The following is a 27,992-nucleotide window of genomic DNA, read 5'->3' on the forward strand; positions in this document are numbered from 1 at the left end:
TTCTGTCATTAATCATGGCTCATGTAACTGCATGGTCGGCTTTATTTTTCTAGAAACATGGACAAGTCATTCTCGCTGCTCATAGAGCACACCAAGCAGTGTCTTTTTGAGAATGTAACGGCCTCCAAACAATTGCTTGTGAAGTATCATAAATCCAAATTCAGCAGTGTTGTTTACTAACATACCCATTGAAACAAAAGTGAGCTTCGTCGCTGAAAAAAAACTTCATATCAAAAAGTAAAGACATCTCGTTTGAGGCCTATTCATCGAACTGCGACACGCTTTACTTTTTGATTTGTAAGCCCGCAAACTGAAAAGACTCATTCGGGTTTCGTCGATAATCTACCCAAAGCAACAATATTGTTTATTCTGTACAGATCTGTGAGGATGCACTCATTCAGATTTTTCAGGTTGCTCGGAACCAACTCTATTGACAAATTATGTTGAATCGCTCTAACAGAACGATTATATATAAAATTACTTATATAATCTAAACTAAGTTAAAAAACTAGTAACAGCTGTTAAAACGACCGTATCAAAATCATTAAAAAATAACATCCTAAAAAATATGAAAAAGCGAAAACATATTAACATCATTACTTTTAAAAAGCAGAAGATTATTAATAAAACAAAATTTCGATAGATGGCTTTCGCTCTGAGTTACTTTCGCTTCTAAGTATTTTCAATTGCAACAAGAGTTGTAAGTTGAATGACGAATTTTAAAGCAAATATAGCCAAAAAGAAGTTTGGTTGCAGGAACATGGTTTCTGAACTTTGTTATTAGTACCACCGAATCAATCCACATCATTAACTGTTTTGAAAAAGTGTAAATTTTCATACTGATAGAAAAGTGATTTTAAAACCATAAGAAATAAATTAAGGAACGTTTTCAATAAAAATATTAGCATCGAAATTTTGCATTATTTTGCTATCACAAAGCAATGCAAAAAAAGCAATCACGGCAGAAACCAAAAGTGCATGTCGAAAAAAAGTTGCAAGGAATCTGCCAGATGCTGTCCAAAGATCACAATAATATTATTGATTAGTTAAAAACGGGGTGTACTTACTTGAACCTCCCCTTCGAGAGAGTTCCTTAAGGTAAATATTAATGAAAATGCAATTACCTGGGAGTCAGCACACTTCGTTAATGGAGCTTCAACCAGCACTACTTGCTAAAACTGCAGACGAATCTGGTTTCATAATAAGTAAGCAGATAAATACATAGACGTTAACAGTTTCTTATCATATAAGGCGGCTGATCTAGATGGGATTATTCCCATAATACTGCAGAAGCCAAAGGGAACAAAAAGCCCAGTATTTATGCTTGAAAATTCAACCAAACGCAAGATAAGCCCAGATATTTAACTAGGCAAATTTAACTAAGAACATTAAATATTATTGGTAGCTCAAACGCAAGATAATGAAGCATTTTTGGGTCTGACATCTATATGTTTATTTTAGCCTCCTAACAAAAATAAAAACACTTATCGATGTAGATCAGATTTTTATATTTTTTCCCAGAGCAAACTTAAAGAACTAAATACAAGATTAATATTTAAGTGTTTTTTTGTATTTTTCAATGTCTAGAATCAGAATTCATTCAAGCATGAGAACAGAAACCTCAAAAAAATATTTTTTTTGTTGATCGGTGTAATTGGTTCAACACAAACATTTTTGCTGCAGCTGCAGTAAACAAGGAAACAGTTTTCCACTACCTCTGCCAATGCCCAGCTCTAACACAAAAGAGATATAGCGCACTTGGCATACTACAAAATGTATAACGGCTATAATTAATTTCATTGTGAGCATCAAATATTATGAAAGCAATGAAGAAAGAAGGTTGCCAGATCATCAACTTAAGCTAAGACACCAAACTGGCACATTTACCGCTAATTGAGACCGGGAAGCTGCACTCTTTTCCTTAAGATCCACCAAGGAATAACTTATAGCATATAAAGGCAACTAAACTTTCGCTGAACGAAATGAAAACAGCCATTGAACCAGCTCCATGCAGATCTTAATTACGTAAGTCCCAATGATCATTAGATCTTTAGCAGCTTCGTATTGCATACTTTTAGGCACAAGTAATACTCATACAGTGATTGAATTTTCAAGCCAAAAGTTATGATACATACTCGTATATCTTGGAAATTTAAATTTTAAAATTTATTTCTTGTTATCTTTTTAAGAATTTATTTCTATCAATGCTTATTAGGTTTACCAGCAGCATGTAACAATGTTGGCTAAGAAAATAAATATAGTACTACAGTATAAGCTTAACGTTGTGCTTTCGTTTGGATGGTAAGTAAAGTTCTCTAAAGTAATAACTATCAGCTAAAATCTATATTTAATATCAAATTTACATTTGTTGCACTTTGATACGAGCGGACGGGACTTCTAGAGAGAAAATATCCTCGACTTTGTAAGTAGTGATTCAAAGGTTTTCATCATACGGCATTCCCAGAGCCTTATAATTATTTTCAAGCATTTGCGACTTTTTCATTTATAATAAAAAGTAAAAATATTCAAATAAAATGTCTCTTCTTTTAAAATTACAACTCCGTACTACAATTTGTCACTTTCTCGTCACATTTTCAATTATAGTTAATTACTCGAAACTTTCGGATTTTTATTTCCATATTTGTCTCAATTTTATTTCTGATTTTTTTCTATTTGCACATTCTGGTTGGTGATTTCACTCATAATAAAACTAAGTGAAAGCACTTTTAATTAAAGACGTTTGCATATTTCTATTTACATAAAATGTTTCTTTTCGTTTAAAACATCAAGCAAGGCATTTAAGCAGATTGTCAATGTGCTTTGTACTGCTTACTTATGGCTGAGTACGCAAAAGTTGGCTTAAAAGCTTTTGAAATTTCATTAATGCTCTGAAAACTTGCAATAAAGTTAAAGCAAACAATTTAAATCTTCACTAAGGAAACAAATGTTTAACCAGTGGAAAATATATGAACTAATTGTTGTACAAAAATATTTACTAGTGTTCAGTATTCATTTTTAGATACTTGGAAATTAATTAAATAAACGAAACTAAAGCTTATTTAAGACAAAAGTGGAAATCTATAATAATAAAGTATGAAAACTCTTCAAGCATGCAGCAAATAACAGCTTTTTATTGATGTTGCGTATTTTTAGCCAATAAGTCGGTTAGCGCTTGAAAGAGTTGCCGGATGTGTTCAATTAAAAATTGTAAATAACATTAAAATTTAGTAATACTTTAATAATAGACCTAACTACATGCAAGGATATAGTATTTAATAAATTAAAAAATTTAAGGAGTTGCCACCTGACTATAAATAACAAAAAAATTTAAAATAAATATTTAAAAAAATATGAAAATAATTAATTCTTTGTTATGGTTTTGTATTGTATAAATATGCACAGGGTTGCCATACTATTGTTCATAAAAATTACATAACATTAAAAAAAATCTCAATTAGGTATTTTCGGGAACATTGAATGGAAGTGAGTGTTTAATATACTATATGTCATTGCCACTTAATTTATTATATTGAAAATTTGATAATTATTTAATAATTTTGAACACCCACAAGAAAATGTCATAGACCCTATAAAGTAGTACATATACTTATGTCTATACTAAATAATCAGTTTGACGAACTGAGTCGTTTTAGCCACGACCGCCTATTTTTCTGTCTGACTGTCTATCTATTTACACCCGAACTAGTCCTTCAGTTTTTGAGATATCGATCTGAAATTTTTTTTTCTTCCTGAGAAGCTGCAGATTTATCGGAATGCCATTAACTGGCCGATCAATACTAAGTTTTAGTATAAAAAAAATTTATTTAAGAGATATATTAACGAAATTTTGGCAAAGACTATAATCTTCGAGGAAATTGTTCAGATCGGACTATCGCAATCCAGACCTTGTATGGAAAAGTTTCTTATTTGACAAGATATCTTCACGAAATTTAACAATAACCCTAACTGACCGCTCAGAATAAAGATAGAGGCTTTTTATATAATTTTGTGCCATAAAAAATACAGCTGTATAGGGAGTTATAGCTTCGCTACAGCCAATGTTAACTGACTGCAGCTATCTCAAGAGACAGAGATGGCTTTGTTCATCTCTCTTTCCTCACACACATAGTTATAGACACATTTATGAAACAGCAACGACTAAGCAAAGAAAAAGTGCCATTTATTTGCTTGAATTTCCTTTAAATGCTCAAAAATTGTACATTAATGTATCTGCATAAATCAGTTGCTGGCAGTTTATGCATTTATTTATTCATTTTCTTCCACCATTTGCGACTGGCCACAGCAAGAAATTGAAAACGCCAGCCAAAAAATAAATGAGAAACGGCTGAGAAAAAGAAGAGGCGAATAAGAAGCAGAAACCTCGCACGAACTACCGTTAACGCCGTTAACCAAAGTGCTTGGCAAAGTGAGTCGCTTGAATGGCCAGTGGTCAGTGGCCAAGGCAAGAAGACGTGAATAAAAGACTGCCAAGCTGTTGGCACTGCGCCAACACCCAGAAAAAGTGCTACACAAATACATAAACACAAAAGGAAAAAAAAAAATAAAATATTTCTTTGCCATAATGTTGAAAAAGTGGCCGTAGAATGAATGAAGATTCTGCCAAAGCGAGCCAATGCATAAAGTAGTTGGGTTTTTGTTGCAACTGGCTGCACTTGGAAAAATTCTACAACTCACTTGGCCGGCTTACTCCTTACTCGCTTTGTATATATGTATGTATACGTGCGTGCGTGTTTGTGTGCAGATATTTGTATGCTTTGTGGTTTACATGTGTTCTCGCACTTACTTACACTTGTTTATATGTGTGTTGCAGCTGCACTTGCCGCTGCTGTGTGCCGCACAAAGGCCTCCGGAAGCGCCTGCTGTAAAGGAAGTTGCATGAATGGCCACTGAGTGCGACTTGTTAGACTCCGGCGGCTCTCCGTGGAGGGTTTCCCCAAATTTATACACACATAAGAACTACAAAAAGCACCTAACCATGAATGGTGCGATTGTGAATGTGCAATAAAATGTTGCAACTGCCAGCAATAAGGCGAGACAATTTATTGCCAATACATATTTTAAATTTAAGTAAATTCCTTTTTATTCCATTTGGAAGTTGAGAAATGCTAAGGAGACTATTGGCTTTATGCTTTTTCTGAATTTTATGTGAAATTAAAAATTCATATGAAAAAGATCCATGATGGTATAAAGCCTATGTATATATGTATGTATGTTGCCTTTAGTATTTCGGGATTAGGGAACAAAAAAATTTTAATCATCGAAATTCTGTTTTTTATAGTATTTGCTATGAAGATCTATATACTTCTGCATACGTTTGAACCAATTTTCGAAGCACTTCTGTCACTGTGATTGAATTACCTCTATTGTATATATGCACTTACACTCGCGCGATGTTTAAAATGAAAAAATAGTTGTGTATTTGAAATACAATTTATTACAATTTATTTAAAATTATACTTTGTTTGCGGTACAATGTTTGGCTTAATAATATACCGCGTCGAATCGAACGGCGCGAGTGGAACAATGACGATCGAAGCCAAAGTGGTGGATGGAAAAATTTGTGGATGGGCGACTTGTATAGCACGAATAGTAATCATCAAAATAATAGCGATGAATTCAATGTGTCCCCAGGTGTGGTGTATTGGTGGTGTGGAGTGTTGGTGTCTAGCTAGGGTGCGGCCTTTTCAGGTGCCGAGAAACTTTGAACTTTAGTTTATTTTTTCACGTAAGGACTATACGATGGAAGACCCGTCAATTCGTTTTTTGGAGTGCTTAAAAGTACAATTGATTCAGTCATGTGTGAAAGCATACATTACATAATCATCGTTGGCGATAACCACTTTTCCGTGAACGAGTTTCATCGCTAAAAATTTAATTAAGTTCATCTATACACTCTGATGAGTTTATCCACGTTGAAATTTATAAAAAAATCATCGCGCAAAAACGTTAGCGATTTGATTACATTTTTTGGTAGAGAAGAATATTCTAAGCTACTGTAAACAACGCGAATAGCGGTTGTATGTCAAAACGTGCTGAATTTGTTTAATATCAAAAATGTCAAACTTTACGATAAAATTGTGAGTTGCCAGATTTCAACATCGGGTTGCCAAATCCCGAAATATAAAAGGAAACCTACGTAATATACGAGTAGTGCCAAATTGGTTTTCGGTTCATACGTTTTTCGGTGCGTGCATTTAAAAAATTTTCCATGCAAGTACTTTTTTGGCTTTGAGGGTTCAGTTTGTATGGCAGCTATAGCTTATAGTGGTCTGATATCGGCGGTTCCGACAAATGAGCAGGTTCTGGAGGAGAAAAGAACGTAGACAAAAGTTCAAATCGAAATCGCAGACAGGGGGACATGGCTTCATCGAATTGACTCACCACAAGATGATAATTTATACTTGTATACTATGTATAAAAAAATATTTCTGTTAAAGTACTTAATAGACGTTTAAGGCCATTTTTAACTTATGGAGCTGCTCCCTGGCAGAGAACTTTAAAAATGATGGAAGGATGGGAGAGATCAAGAGATTCCTAATTTTCAGCTCATTTTCTATATTTTATCTTTCTTGGAAAGCATTCGTGGATCAGTGACCGGAGATTTCATCTATCATAGCACTAAAATTGTTCATAACAAATTCATAGCTCATTCCATATCGGTGAAGTGATGGGATGTTTTCTCATTATCCGTTAATTCTCAGCTACAACAGTACGTTATATACCTGTATGGTCATGATTCAAACGAAGTTCATTTTGTTTCTTGTTTTAAGTGCTCGAATATTATCCACATGCCTGTTTTGTATTTATTCTAGGCTTATAAGGGCAGTTATAAATTTTACTATAAATAGAAGAAACGATCCTGTATATATTTTCTGTATCGGTATATCTTATTGGTTCGACCGTTAGAGATTTATCTCATCTGCTCTATGGTGAAAAGATAGATCACTAAAATAATGATCATCATATTTCCACCATTATTTTGCATCCATATCTCCATAGTTAAACAGCGTTTCTTCAATTTAGTAAGTTCTTCCGAAAAAGGTGTACAAATAACGATTTAAAAAAAATGCTGTACCCAATGAAATCAATAGCCTGCATTCCCCATTCAACAATATCCTTAATCTATCGTTAACTAAATAAACAAAATTTTTCAGGAAACAAGTCAGTTTTTAGTTGAATCTACAACTAAAAATAGTCTAGTTCAAGCTTTATATACCGCTTTCATATCAGTCTGGAACAATATGGTTTATTGTTGGCATCGATAACTTTTTTCAAGTTCGACCCACTTTTCAAAGTCAAATAATGGTTTCCGTTCACTCTACTTAGTTTTCATAAGACCAAAATGTCGAATATTACTTTAGGTGATTTAATCTGGCTAATATTGTTCAAGCCATGCACGATCCCACTTGGGCAACTGAAAATGTTGGCCTACTGTTGTGATGCCCAGAACCCCCTAGTTCATATCGTTAGCGACAAAATCACATATTTATGATTGTGATGGTGATTAATATCAATTTTAGCCAATTCACCTAGTTCGCCATAGTCTAGCAACAGTTGTCCATATCTTTCCTCTTTCATCCTCCAGTCAACTTTCACAAATTCTCCAAATCCATTTATAGGAATAGTATATCACTCAGTTAGAACTCCAATCATTGATCGTTGCTAAGCACAATTAAGCTACTGGAATTTGAGCACATTTCGATCTGGTGCTGGTTAACAGGGAGCTTACGACAGAGAACTTCCCCCATATCCGCGAAAAACTCACTGGACCTCCTCTTCAGCGACTTCGCCCCGCCCAAATAGCCTTGAAGAGTACGTCCGCAGAAAATAAATCACCCAGAGAAGGTTAGGCGACGAAGTAGTCAAGGTTATCTTCATTCGTTATCGAAATATTCTTGTCAGGGATCCGTTAAGTACCCGATTTTAAAAAGATCTTACGAACATGTTTGTGTGTAGTTAAAATTCTTTTGCAAATGAGATGAGTTCAATGCTCGACTATGAAGTGCTCGACTATGAAGTTCGGTTACTCACCTATGCTGCTGACAACGAAAACTACAAAATCTTTATTTAAAGAACCCTTTAATGTAGCTTTAAATATTAAAGTGCGATTTTCGCCAGCTTCCAGATGAGCAAATAGGTTTAAATAATAATTATTTTAATATTTAATTTATTTTGAAATATAAATTTTCATTTTATTCCTGTTTAAATGTGAAAGCTTTCACTGAGCTTTCATTTCACACTTCCTAAGACTTAAAAACCCTCCGTTATAAATAATTTTTCAGCCACTCATTGTGAAATTTCATGAATACTTAATCTAATAATAACACAATTTAAGCTGTTAGAATTTTAAACAAGCTTAAACTTTACGGCAACCTCACAGCTTTTTGCAACGGTAAACACAATTGTGCGAACCTTTGAAATCAACACTATGCCACCGCATTCCGGCTGTCGCTCATTACGAGTTTCTGGTGTTTATTCTATTTATTTAGAAATTTTCTTTTCGCACAAACACTCTACCGGTGCTTTGGGTCACTAGTGTGCCGTATAATAACAACAAAACAACAACAGCAAACAACTAAACGTGCTAAGCACACTCACCAAAGCACTTGAGCTACGTGTGTATGAGAATAGTTTTGCCCCAATGCACTTATCTACTGCCACTGACCATGACTTAATCCGCTTGGCGTTGGCGGCCCCAGCGCCCCCTGTTGGCTTGCAACAAACAGACCGCACATTTAATTTGCACAATTAAACTTGAATCGCCAGCAGCGTTCTCAACTTCATTCACTCATGGCTCGCTCATTCGTACGTTCGTGCGCTTTGGCAACAGTCGTCGAGCAAAGCTTTGTCGAAGAACCCTCAACCGAACTGGCTCATCCGCCGCACACCCACACACAAATACGTTTCCAGCAGCCAGCCATTATGCGTCCGCACTTCGCTTATGTTTTAGTTATCATACTCGGTTATCCACATTTTTTGAGAGTAAACTCTTTCTTCACCCCTCCAAACCCTACCATATTCGCCTGAAATCGCACCCATGTAGATCCCACTTGAGCTTTCGCTTGAGCTTAGTTAATTCTGCTACACTTTCAGTGTGTTGCTTCGTACTTGTTGTAACGTAAGTTGTTGCAATGCTGGAAAATAGCTGATAATAAAGCGGTGGGTACGTGCCAGCGCGTCATTAGAATCCTGTACGAGAGTATCGGGTTTTATCCCCACCTACACTGCACCGCCTTCTCGTCATTTGCTGCACATCCTGTCCACCATCGAGTGCAATTCGTGTGGCCAGCGCTTGACTTTAGTGTTGAGGTTGCAATTAGTTGGCCAGCACCGTCATTTTTAATTGTGCGCATCGTTATCGCCATGCTGCTCCTGTTGTTGTTGTTGATGCTGCCACAAAGGTTGATGCGCTTGACGAGTGTGGCGCTACTGGAGACGCTGCTGACAGGCTGTGTGGCAACTAAGCAGTGCGTCGTCGATGGTGTTGATTATGATGACACCGCCGATGATCACACTGTTGATAATGATGATGATGATGATCATGATGGTTTAGGTGTTGATGATAGCAGCGAGTGTTGCACATGAGTGTCGGTTTCACTTTAAGTTCACTTGACTGGAACCACACAGTTGGTTTAACTGTTTTTCTACTGGTGGCTTGTAGTGTTGTTTTTTTTAGGTTAATTCTAAATTCGGGAGTTATATTTTGAAAATAAAATACGCTCTTTTTTGGACTAATCTGGAAGTTCACCACAGGAGGGTATATATTTCATAGTTTGAGATATGTTTCTGTTGTTAGAGGAAATACCTCTTTTATTCCGGCAAACTCCACGAGACATGGCATTCCATATCTAAAATGGCATAACAAAACATTTAGATGAGATCTTTTATGCACCAGCAAATCAAATCTACGATAATTCTTTGGTAGCTGGTGAGCTTATGCGCTTTCTACATCCCAACATTAGTATGCCGATTAGTGTCCTGAAGATTATATGTATCAGAGGTTGTCATTGACTTAATCCTACAAAGGAATCAGTGTTTCTATGCGATATGGTCCAAGTACCAGTACTTTTCCTACAAATAAAGATCTTTAATTTAGCAGCCCAGAACCCAAAAACTAGTTGATCGCACATACCTTGATCGGAGACATAAATTCTCAGCCAAAATACGTAATCGTGGGGTTCACAGAAGGTTAATGTCACATGTGCAAGCAGTTAACCATTTTCTTGGATATGACTATAAATCTTCGAGAAAAGCAAAGATGCATCTATTATTATACCCTGAGCAGGGTATATTAAATTTGTCACGAAGTTTGTAACACCCAGAAGGAAGCGTCGGAGACCCTATAAATTATATATATAAATGATCAGCATGTTGAGCTGAGTCGACTTAGCCATGTCCGTCTGTCCGTCCATCCGTCTGTATATATACGAACTAGTCCCTCAGTTTTTAAGGTATCGTTTTGAAATTTTGCAAACGTGATTTTGTCTTCAAGAAGCTGCTCATTTGTCGGGACTGCCGATATCGGACCACTACAACATATAGCTGCCATACAAACTGAACGATCGGAATCAAGTTCTTGTAGGGAAAACTCTCACGTTTGACAATGTATCTTCACAAAAGTTGGCACATGTTATTTTCTATGGCAACAATGTAATCTCAAAAAAAATTGCTTAGATCAGTTTACTATAGCATATAGTTGCCATACAAACCGAACGATCGGAATCAAGGGCTTGTATGGAAAACTTTCGCATTTGACGTGGCATCTTCACGAAATTTGACAAGGATTACTGCTTGAGGTAATAACATAATCTCCCAAAAAATATTTCAGATCGGATTACTATAGCATATAGCTTCCATATAAACTGGGCACATAGTTACTAAAAGAAATGCACCTGTGAAGGGTATATTAGCTTCGGTGCAGTCGAAGTTAACGTTTTTTCTTGTTTTTTATTTCATACTGCCTACCCCACTTCTAGTATATAATATATTTTGAAGGTCTTATTTATTGTCCATATTGCAACATATACTTTTCACGAAAACCTTAAAAATCCGCTCTTTAACTACTCTGTTGACCTTTAACGGTGCAATGACCCTTTTCGAAGTCAACAACCTTTAGTGAGGTCATTGAGTTTTCACATGATGACCTGGAAATTTGTTTGGCTTGTGCCTTCTTATCTCTATCAACTGTTCAGTAGATCGCAATTTGGCTTTAGAGGGCTAAACATAAAATATGATTTTGATACGGAAATATCACATATATCTTTTCTGCCACCTCTGGTGTTAAAGATGCCTAGCACGATTTTGACTTCGTGGAGGGGGCAGGTCTCATAAGTGCTTTCAAAACGCTCATAAAATATATCTTTGATGTCATTCTTCTTCCCTTGGCGTCGGGGCGGGGGCTCAAATTAGCGATATGTTGAGGAATTTCGCTTTGATGTGGATTGTGGCTATATATTCATCCACCGGGGTGAATATCAGGACGCGGCAACGGAGTCTCTCTCTTGCCACAAATCCCACACCGAATTTTTACTGATTTATATGGGTATTCGCCATTCACTTGGGAGTGATCAGAAACGATTTTTTACATATGGCTCAAGAAGCTCCTGACTTCTTGTCTTAGGCCAAAAATACTCTGGGTAGCCCATAAATATCCGTTTGAAGACGAGCCAAAGTTATAGGGCAAAACATCCCTCCCCAGGGATGTGTGCTGGTTTGGGACCCGCCACGTCAAACAAAACTTCCAATGAAAAAGACACAAAAGCTTCGGATGCGAGACCTCCTTTTGATGACGACCACTTTAAAATATCAACTACTTCGATTTAAGAGCATGCACCTGGAATGTCTGGTCACTTAATTGGGAAGGTACCGCTGCCCAGCTGGTTGATGTCCTCGTAAGAGTAAAGGCTTACGAAACGTGCGATTGACGGACAAAGGAGTGAGACGAGTGGGCCCTTGTGGCTTTTACAACACAGTCACTCATCACCTCTTTTAAAAGGAAAATTAAATTTTTATAACTTTATACTAAAAATTTCAAATTTTCTACGGATACCAAACTCAGAACATCCCCTCAGTCAAATAATATACTTTAAAATTTTAATCCTCTTCATTAAAGTCTCTAATAAAACTCATAAAACATAGAGCTGCATAATTCTCTCACCCTCTCAATGATTTTTAAGTCAATGGGAAGCAACAGTTGTTGGCAATCATTCCACACATACACATACTTACATACAGCTCGGTAACAGTAAATTCTTTGAAGAGCTTTTCAATAGACTAAAATGAAGTGTTTGCATAAAAAGAAATAATGAAAATAAGTTACTCTTTGCTATAAAGCAAATGTGGCACACTCAAATACACTCTCGCGCTCGCTGCTCGCAGCTCGTGTGAGCATAAGCGGTCAGTCGATACAATGTTATTAACTGCTCGAACAGTCACAGACATACACGCAAATATACATGTATGAATAGGTTCCAAATGCACGAACACTGCAGGCCAACAATGAATACAAGTTTGTGTGTGTGGTAATGGCTGTGTAGGAGCCATAAGCACTAAGCGGCAGCACGTTGTGTGCTTATGTGTGTGTAAGTGTTGGGAAGAGCCCATGCAAGCGAGCTTCAGTCGACAGATGCCCACACTCAAAGTCAAAAGGCCAACATTCACAACACTTCGTGGCGGCTAACAACCAGTCCGACAGTCAGCTAGATATTAGCGGTGCGCCATTGATACCCTTAATCCAACAGATACATGTGCGCAAGTATGTGCAAATGCCGTTGTTTGTGTATACAGTTGCTGTTCATTGTAATAGATATGTGTCATTGAAAAAATATTCGATAGTCCGACTTGCACAATTTTTGGTCATAAGGTGGCATACCTCTAAGGGAGTAATTTGTGCAAAATTTTATTGGAATGCTATTATTATTTATTGAATTGTAAATTTTGATGGAAAGTGAAATTATCACATAGAATTTACCATAAAGTTGTCTTATTTGGTAATAAGGCGTGATTTTGGTGCGATTCCGATTATAGCTGAATTCTATAAGCAGTCTCTAGTCACTATTTGAGACATTTTGAGGTAAAGTCTCAATTTGTGACTAGTTACTATTCACAAAACAGTCTCTAGCGTTAGTCTCAAAATATTGACTCAAATTTGAGACCTGATAGTTAGCAGGCCACAAAACTAAAAAGGACTCTTGTTCGCCATTTTGAATATACTGAATAGAGATCACAATAGATATTAATCGATTGTCGTTTTTTTATATTTTCTCAGCAACTCAAACAAGAAAGGGTAAAAAATAAATCAATTTTACATAAATTTCGTAAATATTATGAAACAAAGCTACATATAATTTTACTTTTATTGGTAATTATGTTTTTTACCAGTTTGTAGAAAATCTATTATTTGTTATCGACATATTTATTTTCGCTCAAGTGTAAAAACCTCTCTGAATAATGAAATGTAATAGATTTTGTGACTGTCGCTTACAGAATAGCAAAATCGTCTCAAGCCTCAAAAATTGTCTCTAACTTAAAATCTCAAATTTAGAAACTTTAGACTGTATCACAGTACAGAATCGCACGGTTAATCTAGAACCCCATAGAAAATGCTCTAAGGCGAAAAGTAGAAATTGTTTTTGTACGGACTCTATTTTGTCAGAATGGATTTGGTAACTAGGTTTCCATAAAAGAGAGCCATTCCAATATAGGTCTAACTAAAGTTGTAACAAGTGTTTTAGTAACGTACGGATCTCTACATTCTTCAGACCAACGTTTAACAAAACTGAGAATACCTTTTGTTTTCAGGCCTATGGTGACACTATGAAGACTAAAATTAAGCTTAGAGTCCATAGTAACTCCCAAATCAACAAAGTTGAAAACTTGCTCTATTAAATAGTAAAGCACACCGTTTAACATTTTTGGGATCAATTACAAATCATTTCTATCACCACCAAATTATTATGGGATCGTCTCTGTGTGAAATTTTCACAAAATCGTTTTTTTATTTTTTGTTGAATTATTAGAGAGTATATATACGTACTGTAATAAAAATTCTCCCAAATTTTGAAGTCGAAATTCAAATCATTACGGTCGCTTCAGCGTTACTTGTAGAAAGCGAACACAGTGGGGAACAAAGTGAGTGAAACGAATTTTTCCCAAAATGGTGTTTTTCAAAACGGTTTCCACTCGCAAAGGAAGAGTTTTGAAAGTATCTAGTTCCAATTTAGAGAGAACATTTTTAATGTCATTCGCTATCGCGCTATGGAAGCTTTTATTTTTTTTGAAATCTTTCTATTTACGAAAAACTTTCGAAAAAAGGGACAAAAATCGTTACTTTTTGTTCAAACCGCTGCTATTTTGTCAAATTTCAACAAAACAAAAAAAGCTTCCATAGCGCGATAGCGACTTTCTTAATATTTCTTTTCCTATATATCTTTCTTTCTTTTCTTTATTAATAACCTTTTTGAAATTTTCGTTTTATAAAACAAAATAATCGTGGACATTGTACAGGACCTTTTTTCTTTTACATGTCATTTCAACAATTTATTTAACTAATATACACCCAATAAATGAACATCAAATAAATCATTTTGTATTCGCCATGAGAGTATGTATTTATAAGGAGAAAAAGCGGACCGATTAGATAATTTCAACATTAAAACAAAAAAATCACAAAAATCGGTGATTTTTCAGAGAGTCACACTGAGAAGAAGTTGATTTGCAACATGCACTTTTCATCAATTGAGGTCTATGATTAAAAAGCTTTAAGTCATCGGCATATAATAAAATATTAGAGAATTCTATGACAGAAGCGATATCGTTAATAAATAACAAGAACAGTATCGGGCCAAGAAGTCTACCTTGCGGAACACGAGAAGAGACATTAATTGAAGCTGAATGAATATCCTCAAATATCACTTGCTGTGTTCTATTTATTATAAGATACGAAGATAGCCATTGCAGAAATCTTGGTTGAAATCAAAGAAGATCATGCCGAGAGATAAATTCAACTAAATGTGCTAGTGTTGATTTCGCTTTACGAAGAAGAAAATATAATTGGGACTATTTTTCAGGGCGCATGGTGGTATCATATCTGGGCCATAATTTAATGACTAAATTATAGGTAAGAAAAAGTAGTTTCGAAGCAAAAGTATTTAATCTTTCGGGTATTATTACACCCTGTGTCCAATGAACCAGCCAGTCTGACCGCGATCACTTTAAATACACCCAATTCATATACTGGTTAGTAAAAATTTATAAAACTGAAACAAATAAAATCAGCATTTTCTCAACAAATAATAGAAGTAAAAAATCACCGGCGTTTCTATTTTGCTGAAAGCAACTGTATTGACACACAATAGTGAGTCTGTGAGTGTAGAACACTAACAAGATGTATGTGAGTGCTAACAAAGCGGCAGCATGCAGAGATATCTAAGCGTCGCTCTTTGCAGCTAACAAAGAATAAATGCAGGAAGCGAAAAAAGCGTTGAAAAGCAGTGAAAACATTGCATTCCACAGCACTCATACGCCGTGTCGAGCGCAAAGTCGAGTTGGCTAGTACACACTCGCGTTCGCTTTATAGCTTTCACTTGTTGGTCAGCCGTGAGTGTGTGTAGCGTTTTCTCGGCGCTTACAAATGCAAGCAGGTGTATATGCACATACACATACACATGTGAGCTCTTCTTAAATAACCCGCTGCAAGTGTGAAATGAATGTATTGGCGGCGGTCATAAGTCAACAGCGCTACAGTCAAGCGCATAGGAATTCCATGTTGACCTTTGGTCGGGCGGCCACTGAGTACATATATGTACATATATACATATATGTATGTATTTGTGTGTTTTTGTGGTCTATATTTTGCAGTAACTGTAGCTTCTATAAAACTCGCTTCTCTGCTTTGTAAGTATTGTTACCCACTCATACCTAAAGCGAAAAGAAAAGAGCTATCGTAGGTGCTAAAGAGCAAATATGTGCAAAGCGAGAACCCTTGGATTATTGGTTCGCTAAGCTTGAATTTAGGTTGGCAATTGTTGGCTTGCCATTGTTCAATTTGTATTTGAAATATTGATAAGTTTTTAATGACACATTTTGAGTTTGGTTTAGCTGCCCTGCCTTCGTAAAACTAAGAAATAATTGTTAAAAAATCTTTTTAAGAAAAAGGTACCAGGAACCTTAATCATTCAACTTCAACCATAAATATTTCTAAATAAATTTTCCTACTTGTAGTTCCAAAGTAAGTTTGAGCGAAAAATTTCGTGACTTTATGGAAATACTTTCAAACTTCAACCTACTTACTAAGAAGACTCAAAATATCCATAATTTTCTAATCTTCATTTAACGTTTCATTATATCCAAGGAAACTCATCGTGGTCGAAACTCTTTACTAATTATGTGGAATGGCGTTCGACTAAAGAAGCTTCAAGATAGATGGCTTTAGACATGAAGCAATATATATATGTACTCTATACTTCAAGAAAACGACAACTACTCACAACTGATCAAAAATAAACTAACTTTCGGAGTTCGGAGCTCAACATCCCTCCCGAGTCCGTTCGAATAATTTTGATGGATACTTTGGGTATGAAACGCGATCTTGCTCGACTCGTTCGGATAAAGCTGATTTTTTTTTTAAAAAAGTACCATAAACAGGCTTCCTTGATACGCTTGATTGTGCGGATTCCGATCCCACATTCATGGAGAGCATTGTAACTGCCGATGAGACATGCTTCTATGAGTTTAACATGCGAACAAGTCAACAATCATCGGAATGGAAGGAAAGAAATGAACGGAAACCAAAAAAAAGCCACGCCAAAGTCGCTCAAATATCAAGGTTATGCTCATTGTTTCTTTCGATACTCATGGTGTGGTGCATCATGCTTTTATTTCAGTGGCCGTATTGAAGCGTTTGCGTGAGAACATCCGAAGAAAACGCCCGGCATTGTGGAAGAACATTTCAAGGATTTTACATGATGATAATGCACCATCGCATGGAGCCCCGATTGTGAACGGATTTGAAGCCAATAACGCAATGAATACCATCGATCAATAACAGTATTCACCACATTTGGCTTCGCGTGATTTTTCCTTGTTCTCCAAATTGAAATTACCGCTCCGTAGAACCAATTTTCAGTCAATCAAAGAGATAAAACAAAAATCGCTGAAGGAGCTGAAGGACATCCCAAAAATTGCTTATGAAAAGCCTTTCGAGGACTGGAAAAATCGTTGTTATAAATGTGTCCCATCTGATGGGAGATTACTTTGAAGACGACAAAATAAATATTGTTGAATTAATAAATATTTTGGGTTTTATTCACAGTTTCCGTATACTGTTTTGTCATAATACATATATGTATAATGAAGCTCCACAGTTTATATAAAGAAGTTCAAAAATATAATAAAACAAAAACTTAAATCTTCAAATGAACCCTTCTCGTAGTTTCCATTGATAACATGCATATGCTTGAGTATATGCATACCCCTGAAAGGTAACACATTATTTGAAAGTTTGTAGAGACATCCTTTTTTCATTTGTCATATATACTTACCCTCCTTAACAATCACACTTCGTTAGTGGCGAAAGCAGAGAAATCAAATTTATTTATGCGCACACAAAGCAAGAGTCTTTCACATCCATAAATATATATATAATGATGTATGTACGCATAAAAGTATCTATAGGCTTATGTGTGCGCAGCATGCATGTCATCCCATAGCATTTCAATTCATTACATTTCCTTTGTTGTATTCAATATAAAAAAATTACAACTTCATTTCATTATCCCTGCAATTTCATTCCATTACCTGCAATCGCTTTCGCTTCTTCTATTTGAATATCACTTAATTTTTATTTCGCACTACATTTACATACTTGCATACTACATTACATACTTGTGTGAGAGAGCTTGCTTCAATGGTGCAGATTTACCTCTTTTATTATTCTGCTTGCATACATTTAGGCGATAATCAAAAATTAATTCAATCACACGCGCCGGTACGTGCGCATATCAATAGTTTCCACTTTGTCACTATTGTGTGCTCGCCACCCAACAAAAAAAAACGGGAAACATCGAAAAGAATATGCTTTGAATCTGCTTGCTTGATTTTAGGCGCAAAAGTGGGTTTATGTTATTAGTTTATACAAAGCCTGCGAACAAATTGTTTAGGTATCACAAAATTTATACCGGCACTTGTAAGGCTAAGTATCATATTGTGTAGTAAAATATACATAAAGCCTAATAAATCAGTGCAAGTAAATTTTACACGATTTCATAACTGTATTGTGACAAATTAGAGTGTATATTATATTGACAATGCATTATCCATTGACATATCTGAGTCCATTGACGACAATAAAAGAGTAGAGAAAGGCATATGATCCTGATAATATTGAAAAAAAGATTTTGATTGCATTTGAGACCGCCGAAACCCTCACTTATTATCTATCTGAAATATTCTCTCACAATCTTCATATGCTTCTTCAATTCCTGTATAACCTGAAGTCGAATTTTATATGTGATAAACAGTTCAAGTTAATATGTATTCAAAAGAATCAATAATGCATCAACAGAAGAAATCATAAATTAGAGCTTTGTTCCTACTGGAGCACAAGCAAACAGAAAGCTTATGCCGTACGAACTCTGCTGGCAAGCTGTAAGTACAGGGTAGTGGAAAAAGTCGTTTCGTATTTCTAGTCAAACTTCAACTTTTTTTATATTCATAATGAACTTTAATGAACCAAATATGTACCGTTGTGGATGAACACTTTGTGCTATTTTTCCGCTAGAAACATTATTTAAATTTTTATAGGCTTCTCTTGAAGCCAACTTTACTCCATTAAGGGAGTTCTGTACTGACCGAAACCAATGGTAATCCTTTGGTACAAAGTCAGGGCTATATGGTGGATGTATCAAAACTTCCCAGCCAAGCTCTTTCAGTTTTTGCCGAGTCATCAAAGATGTGTGTAGACTAGCGTTGTTTTGATGGAAAACGAAGCCCTTTCTGTTGATAAGTTCTGGCCGTTTTTCGATTGCTTGCTTCAATCTCATCAGTTGTTTGACAGTAAAATGTAGAATCAATCGTTCGACCAGGCTGGAGCAGCTCATAGTGGATGATTCCTTTCCAATTCCACCAAACACTCAGCATAATATTTTGAGACGTGAGTCCTGGCTTTTTGACCGTGTATTGAGCTTCACCACGCTTAGACTTTGATTTTTGTCACAAATTATTGTCGAATTTGATCCAATTTTTGTCTCCTATTACCATACGCTTCCGAAATGGTTCGATTTCATTTCGCTTCAACAAAGAATCTCAGATGTTAATTCGGTCCATTAAATTTTTCACAGACAATTCATGTGGTACCCAATCATCGAGCTTCTGTTTTTGTAGCCAGCGTTTTTTTAAATGGTTCAAACTCGTTTGATGATGAATGTTAAGTTCCTTAGCGATGTCATGGCTGCTTTTGTGACAGTCCTGGTCAATCTTATCCATAATTTCATCGACTTTTTCAACGATCTTTCACATCGTAATTTTGTTCTTGACGAACTGATACAGCATCGTCTCGGTAAACTTAACAAATTTAATTGGTGGCTTGCGTGGCATTTTTCATTTTTGATGCAACACTATATAGTATGACACAATGTGATTGGTAGCACTGGATATATACGACTGCAACGACATCTATTGACAAAATACGAAAATACTTTTTCGACTACCCAATATTATGGTTATCTAACAAGTGATATACAATAGTTTATAAGTATTTCCCGTCCTGGTCAAAAACTCACTCCCAAAGTCACTAACTCAAATGAACGTATGAGTTACTCCACTCTAGCTTCATTTGCACTGCGATCTAAACTGATTACTTGACAGTTGCGACATATAAACAAAGGAACCAACTATTTAACGGTTCAATAATTAGAATTGGATTCCGAGTGATGCTCCAGCACAATTCTACAGCAAGTGCAAACACTTGATTATTATTGCTACCATTCAGCGCCACCTACATGTGTAGCAGCAACGAAGCATTCCACATTTTCGTTTTCAGGTGAATTTGAATTTTACATGCGAAACGCGTAGCGGCATTGCAAATTGTACAGAACTTTCTACTCATCGTTAGCTGCTTGACTTGCTAACGGTTAATTCATGCGAACAGGTTGCACATGTCCACAATGTAGCGGTCGCCACATTGGTAGGCAGAGACACACTTATACATATAGAATTGTAGGGAAGATATTGTCGAGTGTGTATAGTAGGTTGAGCTTGAGGATACTAGAAGATAAATGTCAAATTGTTATAATAAGTAAACCGATGTTAATAAATATTAGACTCTACAAACATTTTTAGCAAAATAGTTCCTCAATTTTTTTCCATGTAAAATTGAACATTTGTCGGAATCGACGATATCGGACAACGACAGGATATAACTGGCATGCAAACGGATCGATCAAACTCAAGTCCTTGCATAAAAAACCTTTCTTTTTAATTGGTACTTGCAAGAAACTTGGCATAGATTATTACCCAAGGCAACCTTACAATCTGCGAACATATTTTTCAGATCGAACCAAACAATCAAACAAAATCGTGCTAAAGATCATTGTAGCTATAAAAAATGCAGCTGTGAAAGCTATTATAATCTCGGTTCACGTTTTATCTTATTTTATTCCTCGATATTTTCACATTTTAAGGATCACCTTATTTAAACGACTTATGCAGCGATCAGAAAATGTTAAAGAGCTTTGCATTTTGGAAAATACCGTTATAATTTTGCATTCAGCTACCGGCTTCGCCCTTCGTTGACAATTTTGGTCTACTCACCTACCCTTATAAAATACCTTCTCTCTTCCAACTATTTATCACCAACTCATGTATAAATTCAGTAACACACATGTACACAAAAGTAGATATGTTTTATAACGTATGTAAATGTGATAAGTTCATACCCACTTTAAATATGCGTTCACAGGTCAGGTACAACAGACCGCATTCAGCTGGAGTACAGCCGAATGTAAATTAGCGTCTGTCACGTGTTACTTCGCTTTGCAGCTTGCAAAATGAAAACCGCTAAACTGACAAGTAAGTTGAGCAGGAATTTTCGACTGCATCTGGAAACTGAATTCGGGAAAAAAATATTTGTCCTTTTCTTATTCTCTCATTAATTCATATCGGGGATCAACTGGGTTAGTCTGGATATCAAGTGAAGTATACGATTAAAGTGTAAACATTTTTCCTTTGAAATCAGATATTTTACATACTCAAATGTACTTAAAATTTTCAAATACTGCGGTGTCTTCGGTGCTTCGAGGCAAGAAGAGCTCAATTAAGATACTATGTAGTATAGACTGCAACTTGTTGCCTTGGAAAATCAGAACGTTTTCAGTTATCAAAGAATTGCAAGTTTGATCCTAAGCGTAGCTGCTAAGACAAATGCGAAACAGAAGAAGCTAAAATAAATCGGTTAAGAGGTTACATTGGGTTTCTAGAGTAAAAAACAGCCTTTATTGGACAATTTTTTTCTCATATAATAAAAAATGAAATATTTTATTAGTATTTTTTATTGTTACAAACATACACTATTAACAAAGAAATTCTGAACTTTTTGGAATATTTTCAAATAGTTGTAATCGAAAGAAATCCTTCGTCCTAGTCTTTAATTATTGTATCTCAAACACCTGTATAAAATTTCATGAAGATCGGTTGAGTTTGTAACACTCGTGGCCACGCAAACCTTACCACTATACTTTCTTAAATTCTTTTTTGGACTTTTTTATTCGTTCGGGATTTTATTCAATTTTGTTTTTTTTTTTTAAGTAAGCATAAGTATATTTATTATCTAATAATAATTATAGAGCATTACTTTAAATTAGCTTTCTGTGCATATTTTTATTGTTTTTAAATTATAATTATACGGTTTTAATATATTACATTTAATGTGTAAATGAACAAAAGTCAGTCTTTTCTGTCATTTTGCAAAGCTTATATGTTTACAAAAGCTGAATGTGTTTTGTTTTTAATTTTTATTATTTTTGATTAATAACATCTCATTAACTTATTCCTTAATAAAATATGCACAATACTTGAAAATTTTGAGTGGTAAGGTTTGCGTGGCCACAAGTGTATTCCGAAAAAACTTTGGCAAGCTACTCGATGGCACAAGCTCACAAGGCTGTATCTTTATAACTTGAAAATTTAGAATAATATTCTAGAAGTGTTGTATGCGAACTAACGTGAGCTTGAGAGAACCATAGGCATTAATGGGATCAGCATACATTCAATATTGCATGAACATTTGCGTGTAAAAACAATTTATTGACATTGAATCGCACACAATTTGTCAATCGCTCAAAAAAAAGCACCTGCCATGACATCGTAACAGATGATGAATAGTGGATTTTGCGCCGAATCCAACAAAAATTGTTCGCGCACGAAACACGTCCATGAAAATGGTTGCCTGTGTTTTTTTGAAAAAACTGAACATGTCGCAACCATACTACTAGATCAATGAAGAACAGTAAATTATGAGTGATATACAGCCAGTTTGTCAGTTGTCTTTCAAGAAATCAGGAAAAGTAACCGCCGAAGACGGTTCAGTCTTCACCACGACAATACGAGCTCTCATCGACTTGATGAGTCCTGATTTGGCACCGAAAGAATTCTCTTTCTTCTCAACCAAAAAATATTCTAAAAGGTCAACGTTTTTGGACACCTGGAGAGGTTGATGCGTTCAGAATACATGTTTTGGAGATGCCTCAATCAGAGTGGTGAAAGTCCTTCGGCAATTTGTTAAAACGCATACAAAAGTGTATAGACCTTAACTGAGAATACTTTGAAAATTAATACATCTATTTTCGTTGATTAATATTTGTATTTGTTATCTAATCCCGAAATATTTAAGACAACCCTCTTATTATTAGTAAACACTATCGAATTTGATATGAACTGACCATTTTTACGTTAACGCGTCTTTTAAATGACCCAGTCCGAGTCACATTTGAGCAAATGGTAAATATATTTTTAATACTAAAACATTGAAATAGTACTGATATCCTTATGCGTTTTATCGTTTTGCTTGAGTTGTTTTTTCACGTTTGGCATTTAGTGATACGATTTTCTTCGTCAAATAAACTGAACTCAGCAAGATGTGCAAATTCTCAGCAGAATTTAATTTTAGTTCTGAGAACTTATATTATAAATATTTTTCTTCCTTTCTACCATAATTAAATTATTCGTATATTTAAGCTTTTCATTTGAGCGCACTGCCGCAAGCAATAGCCACATTGTAATTATTTTCAAGTTACATGAAACTAGTATTATGAATAAACATTGCTGGTCGTAACAATAGGGGCACCTGGATGATTTGTACTAAAATGTTTCTATACATTATAACAACCAGTAAGAAGAAATATTTCCAAATCATCTTCTTTCATGAAGTGTTTCTAATAATGTGACAACCACTGTACATACTTACGCAGCTATGCGCAATTGTATGCAACTTCACTTATGTAGCGAAATTAAATATGCTTTACGTTCATTTGTCAAGCATCGTCAAGAGTGATGTAATAAAAAAATACCGCTATATCATTGTCAACTGCAAAGCAACTGCACACGAGTGCAAATAAATGAGCAAAGCTCAATAATAAGGCGGAGAGCAGAAGTCAGTGGAGTTGAGTAGCTGAGCAGTGCAACGAATAGACTTGACATGACATTGCCACTGCCGCCAACTATAATAAAAACAACAACAACAGAAGCCAAAATTGCATGAATGAGCGTTGTAGCTACAACAACAACAATGTATTTTATTAAAAGTGTTAAAGCCGCAATGTGACAGTTGGCGGTATATACGTCGTGAGCGGCAACAGCCAATCCAACTACAAATGCAACAACAAAGCGCGCAAATTGCAAGATAAACTTGCACGAGAAGTTACTGAAAACCGCTAGCAACATAAGAAGTGCAAAAGGTGATGAGACAGAAGTGATAAACGTCATCAACTGCGAAGTGCAACGCCAACGCACACACACACCCAAACACAAACCAACTGACAGAGCGACAGCCCGACAGCGAGAAGCTGCATCGTTGACACTGAACTGCGTGTGTCATATGTTCTTCAGCGCTGCATTTCGTTTGCTTGCCGCTCGCTTTTGACTCGCAGAAGAGCTGAAGTGGCGGAGTGACAGCTGGGCATAATTTTCACATTTTTAATTTGCGGTTATCATAATGTCACTGACGAAGGAGTCTGGCGGAATGCTAAATGAAGTACAAAATGACAATGCAACGGTAATATGAAGAATTGTATTCAAGAGATATTACATAAAAATATATGTGTATGTACTATACGACTATAAGGAAGTACGTATGTCTCATGAGAATGTAATTGTTCTATGCTTTTGAGTTTCGCGAAATCGCTCTTCTATTTTTAACCGAATTTTATGGAATATTTTGGGAAAATCAGAATCATAATTACTTTGCTTTGGTAGAACAAAAGTGAACGCTTCAAAACAAACCTTCAAATGATAAACTCGAAGCATACTCTTCTCACGCCCAACCGAAGCGAAGCGCAATCTGTGTCTGCCGAGTCATTTTCCTGAGGAAGCTAACTGAAAAATACTAAAAAATAAAAGACAAAGTATGGTAGTACCAGAGAGACATATAGATGGTAAAAGGGATGTGGCAAAATATCAGAAATGTTTGGAAAAAGTGTTCAAGTTAAATATGCAAATGACTTTTTCAAAACCCTTAATATTTCGAGAATATTTATTTGCTCCACTACTGATCGTTTCTCTCAAACGTCACCAATTGATGACCGAAAAATAAGAGGTTGTTGGCCTTGTGTGGTTCAAACAAATACAGCCATAAAAATTTAATGCAGAAACACCCTTAGAAAACATTCAGTTACGTCAAGGCATATGCCGACCAGATTAATGTCAAGACTTACTCGACATGGTCTCCACATGAAAGCCTTCCCCAGGTCAAGTGACCATCTTCTGACATCGTTCTTGAAGCAAATTAGATTTCACAAATGCAAGCGGGTTCTTCAGCTCCTTACAGTTGACAGATGAAACATGTTTTCACTGTTGAAGAAGTTTTTAATAAGCCAAACGACTAAAACAATGCAAAAACATTCAAAGACGCAAAAAATGTTATTTTAAGAATTTAACGTGATCAAAAACTCGCTGTTTTACTGGTTTGATGGAAAGTCTCCTCCACAGACGTTACAACTCCTCACTTGTGTGAAAAATTAGTTTTAGAATGCGCAATCAAATAATTAAGCAATACTTTCTCCGAGGGGAATACTTTCTTAGAGGATCTTCCAACAAAATTCTACTCCCGTTCTTAAGGAGAAAACCCCCCAATTTCTTAAAAGCAATATTCCTGGTTTCATAACTGCAGATGATTGGCCGTCTGAAAGTCCTGATTTGAATCCAGTGGTTGGTGATTAGAGTTGGAGAATAAACCACAAATAGAAACTATGGGTTCTGCTATTGATCAATTGGCGAATCGTTTAAGGGCTTGTGTGATAGCAAAAGGTTACTATTTATGACTAATGACTTGTTCATAACCAGAACCCTTCGAGGTTAACCATCAAAATTCTGCATCTTTCTCGGAAATGTTTGCCTTTCTGCACTTGTAGGAACAGATGGAGAGACGGAGATACTTTCTTTTGACAGATCACGCGCAAGTCGTGTCACGCTTTCATGTTAATTTTGTTCAGTGTTGGTTGGCATTTCATCATAGAAAGACTTACGTTCCAAGAAAGAAAGAATTGTTTCGCACGCATCGCTCAACTTATAGTCAACATGATCGGCCTACTTAAGGTAGTATTTGCAACACCATCACCCACCTTGAGACCCAGAATTCACTATTGGAAAATATTCGACCGAATAGACCACGTCCAGCACGCAGTGAAGAACATATAGGAGCCGTAGCTGAGTGTTTACACGAAGACCGTCGAGAGTTGATTCGGTGATTTAGGTCGAGATCTTAAATTGCAAGCGTAGAAAATACAGCTTGTACAAGAACTGATACCACTCGACCTTCTCAAGGGACGTTACATCGCTCTAAGGACTCTTGAAAAGTTCCGAGAAGATCCGACGTTTTCGAGCATCTAAATTTGCATCCATCTTTGTAATCGCAAAGTGTTTGAGAAGCAGGTAGAAAATTATACATATGTATGTATGCATAAGACAACTATTCCTTAATAATTAGTTTCTAATAATCAATTTATAAAATAAACTTTCCTGTTTCCTCTTTAGTAATTTATTTAACATTATGTTATATATTATATGCAACACGAATAAAATATCACATAAAAGATCTCATTTGCTTTGCTTTCCGGATGAATATTGTCTGAAACCCAAAAATTATTATTGGAAATAAATAATTACATAAACGAAAACTTCCAAAAAAACATTTCTCATTGTTGTTTACAACAATATAAAATAATTATGAGGATTTGTTACGAAAACATCTCATATAAAGAGTTTTGCTTTGTTTCTGTTACCCAAGGTCTCAAACTAAATACTTAATAAATAGGTAAAGCGACTTTACTACCTGCGCCTTAACCTTCAACAATGCGATATTTAATTAAAACTGTGCAATGTAAATTATTTTCTACCTGCCTAAGGTGAGAGCGTAAGTATAAAAGGCGATGCAAATGCGACACAGCATTCAGAATATATTTGAAACTCAACAGACATGAACATGATGAACAGCAACGCTCTTGAAACATCAAATCCAAAATTTATTCCATTACACCGCTTCGGTGAGCCTTTCGAGAATGAGGAAACATGGAAACCTTTACTGAGACCCAGAAGTTTCAGTGAAGCCTTTGTCAGTGTACTCGCTAAGGTACAAGCACAGCAGACCGCATCAAAGGAGATGGATATCAGCTATGGGTCAGACGTAGCCGATCCGAATGAATCGGCGGAGAAAATGGTTTGCGATTGCAGCGCTTATTCTGACGTATTGGAATATAAACATAGATATTTGCCAATCTTCCCGCTACTTGGCTTTCCGAGAACTAGCGAATATCTGGCAGCGAAAATAGGGCTTTCTAAAGGTACAAAACGACAACGCGATACCAGTGAAGATTGTTTGGAGGATATAGACATGATTAGGCCACAGATTAAACGACGCTTAGTCGTAGCACAGGGCTCATGTTTAACCGCGGCGAGTGTCGGTCGTCATTTATTTCCTTTCATCTGGGCAAATCAAGGGAGCTTCAACAAATTTGCAATTAAGAGACTGGCAATGAAACTGCACAAGCGCGATGGTAAATTGTGTAAACCACTGAACGCTTTGAAGGCGGCGAAAATAATGCGCGATATTCGTACAACAAAGAGGAATGAGAAGCACTCTTGAGATTAGAATTTGCAAGGAATAAAATTTTGTTTTAGTTAAAAAGATGTCGAATGTAATTACTTTATCTAAAACAACTAGAATTATAAATTAGAACATAATACTGATTAGAATTATTCATAGTCTTGGTAGATAAATTATTTTTATATACATATATTATAGGAATATTTGTGATTGGGTATATTGTGGTGTTAGTTCGATTCAAGTTCATTTGCTTCTCATCGGAAACACTCATAAGACAAAATGACAAATAGGAACGAAATCCGTATATCTAGGAAAATTCGAACGATATTTCAGTTAGGCGGAGGAAAAGTGATCGTGCGAAGGTCATTTAATATCACAACAACAATGATATGAGCAACTTTTAGCCTTCACCCGCTTTAAGCATTCTAACTAGCCACTTCCGGGCAATCCAGCGGTGAAAACAGATATACCAAAATAGGACAGAAATATTTCAATGCTATTCTTAATATTTCAGACTAGGGATTTAATTAGTAACAAGTAAGGAAGTTCGAGTTTAAACCGAACAACATTTTTTATTGCAACTTGGAACTTTCAAGTGGTTTATGTGATAATCTGTGCCAATTTACAGTTATATACCTTAATTTATACGTAGTTGTGGGAC

This window comes from Bactrocera neohumeralis, chromosome 2, assembly GCF_024586455.1.
Source record: "Bactrocera neohumeralis isolate Rockhampton chromosome 2, APGP_CSIRO_Bneo_wtdbg2-racon-allhic-juicebox.fasta_v2, whole genome shotgun sequence".
Taxonomy (NCBI): Eukaryota; Metazoa; Arthropoda; class Insecta; order Diptera; family Tephritidae; genus Bactrocera; species Bactrocera neohumeralis.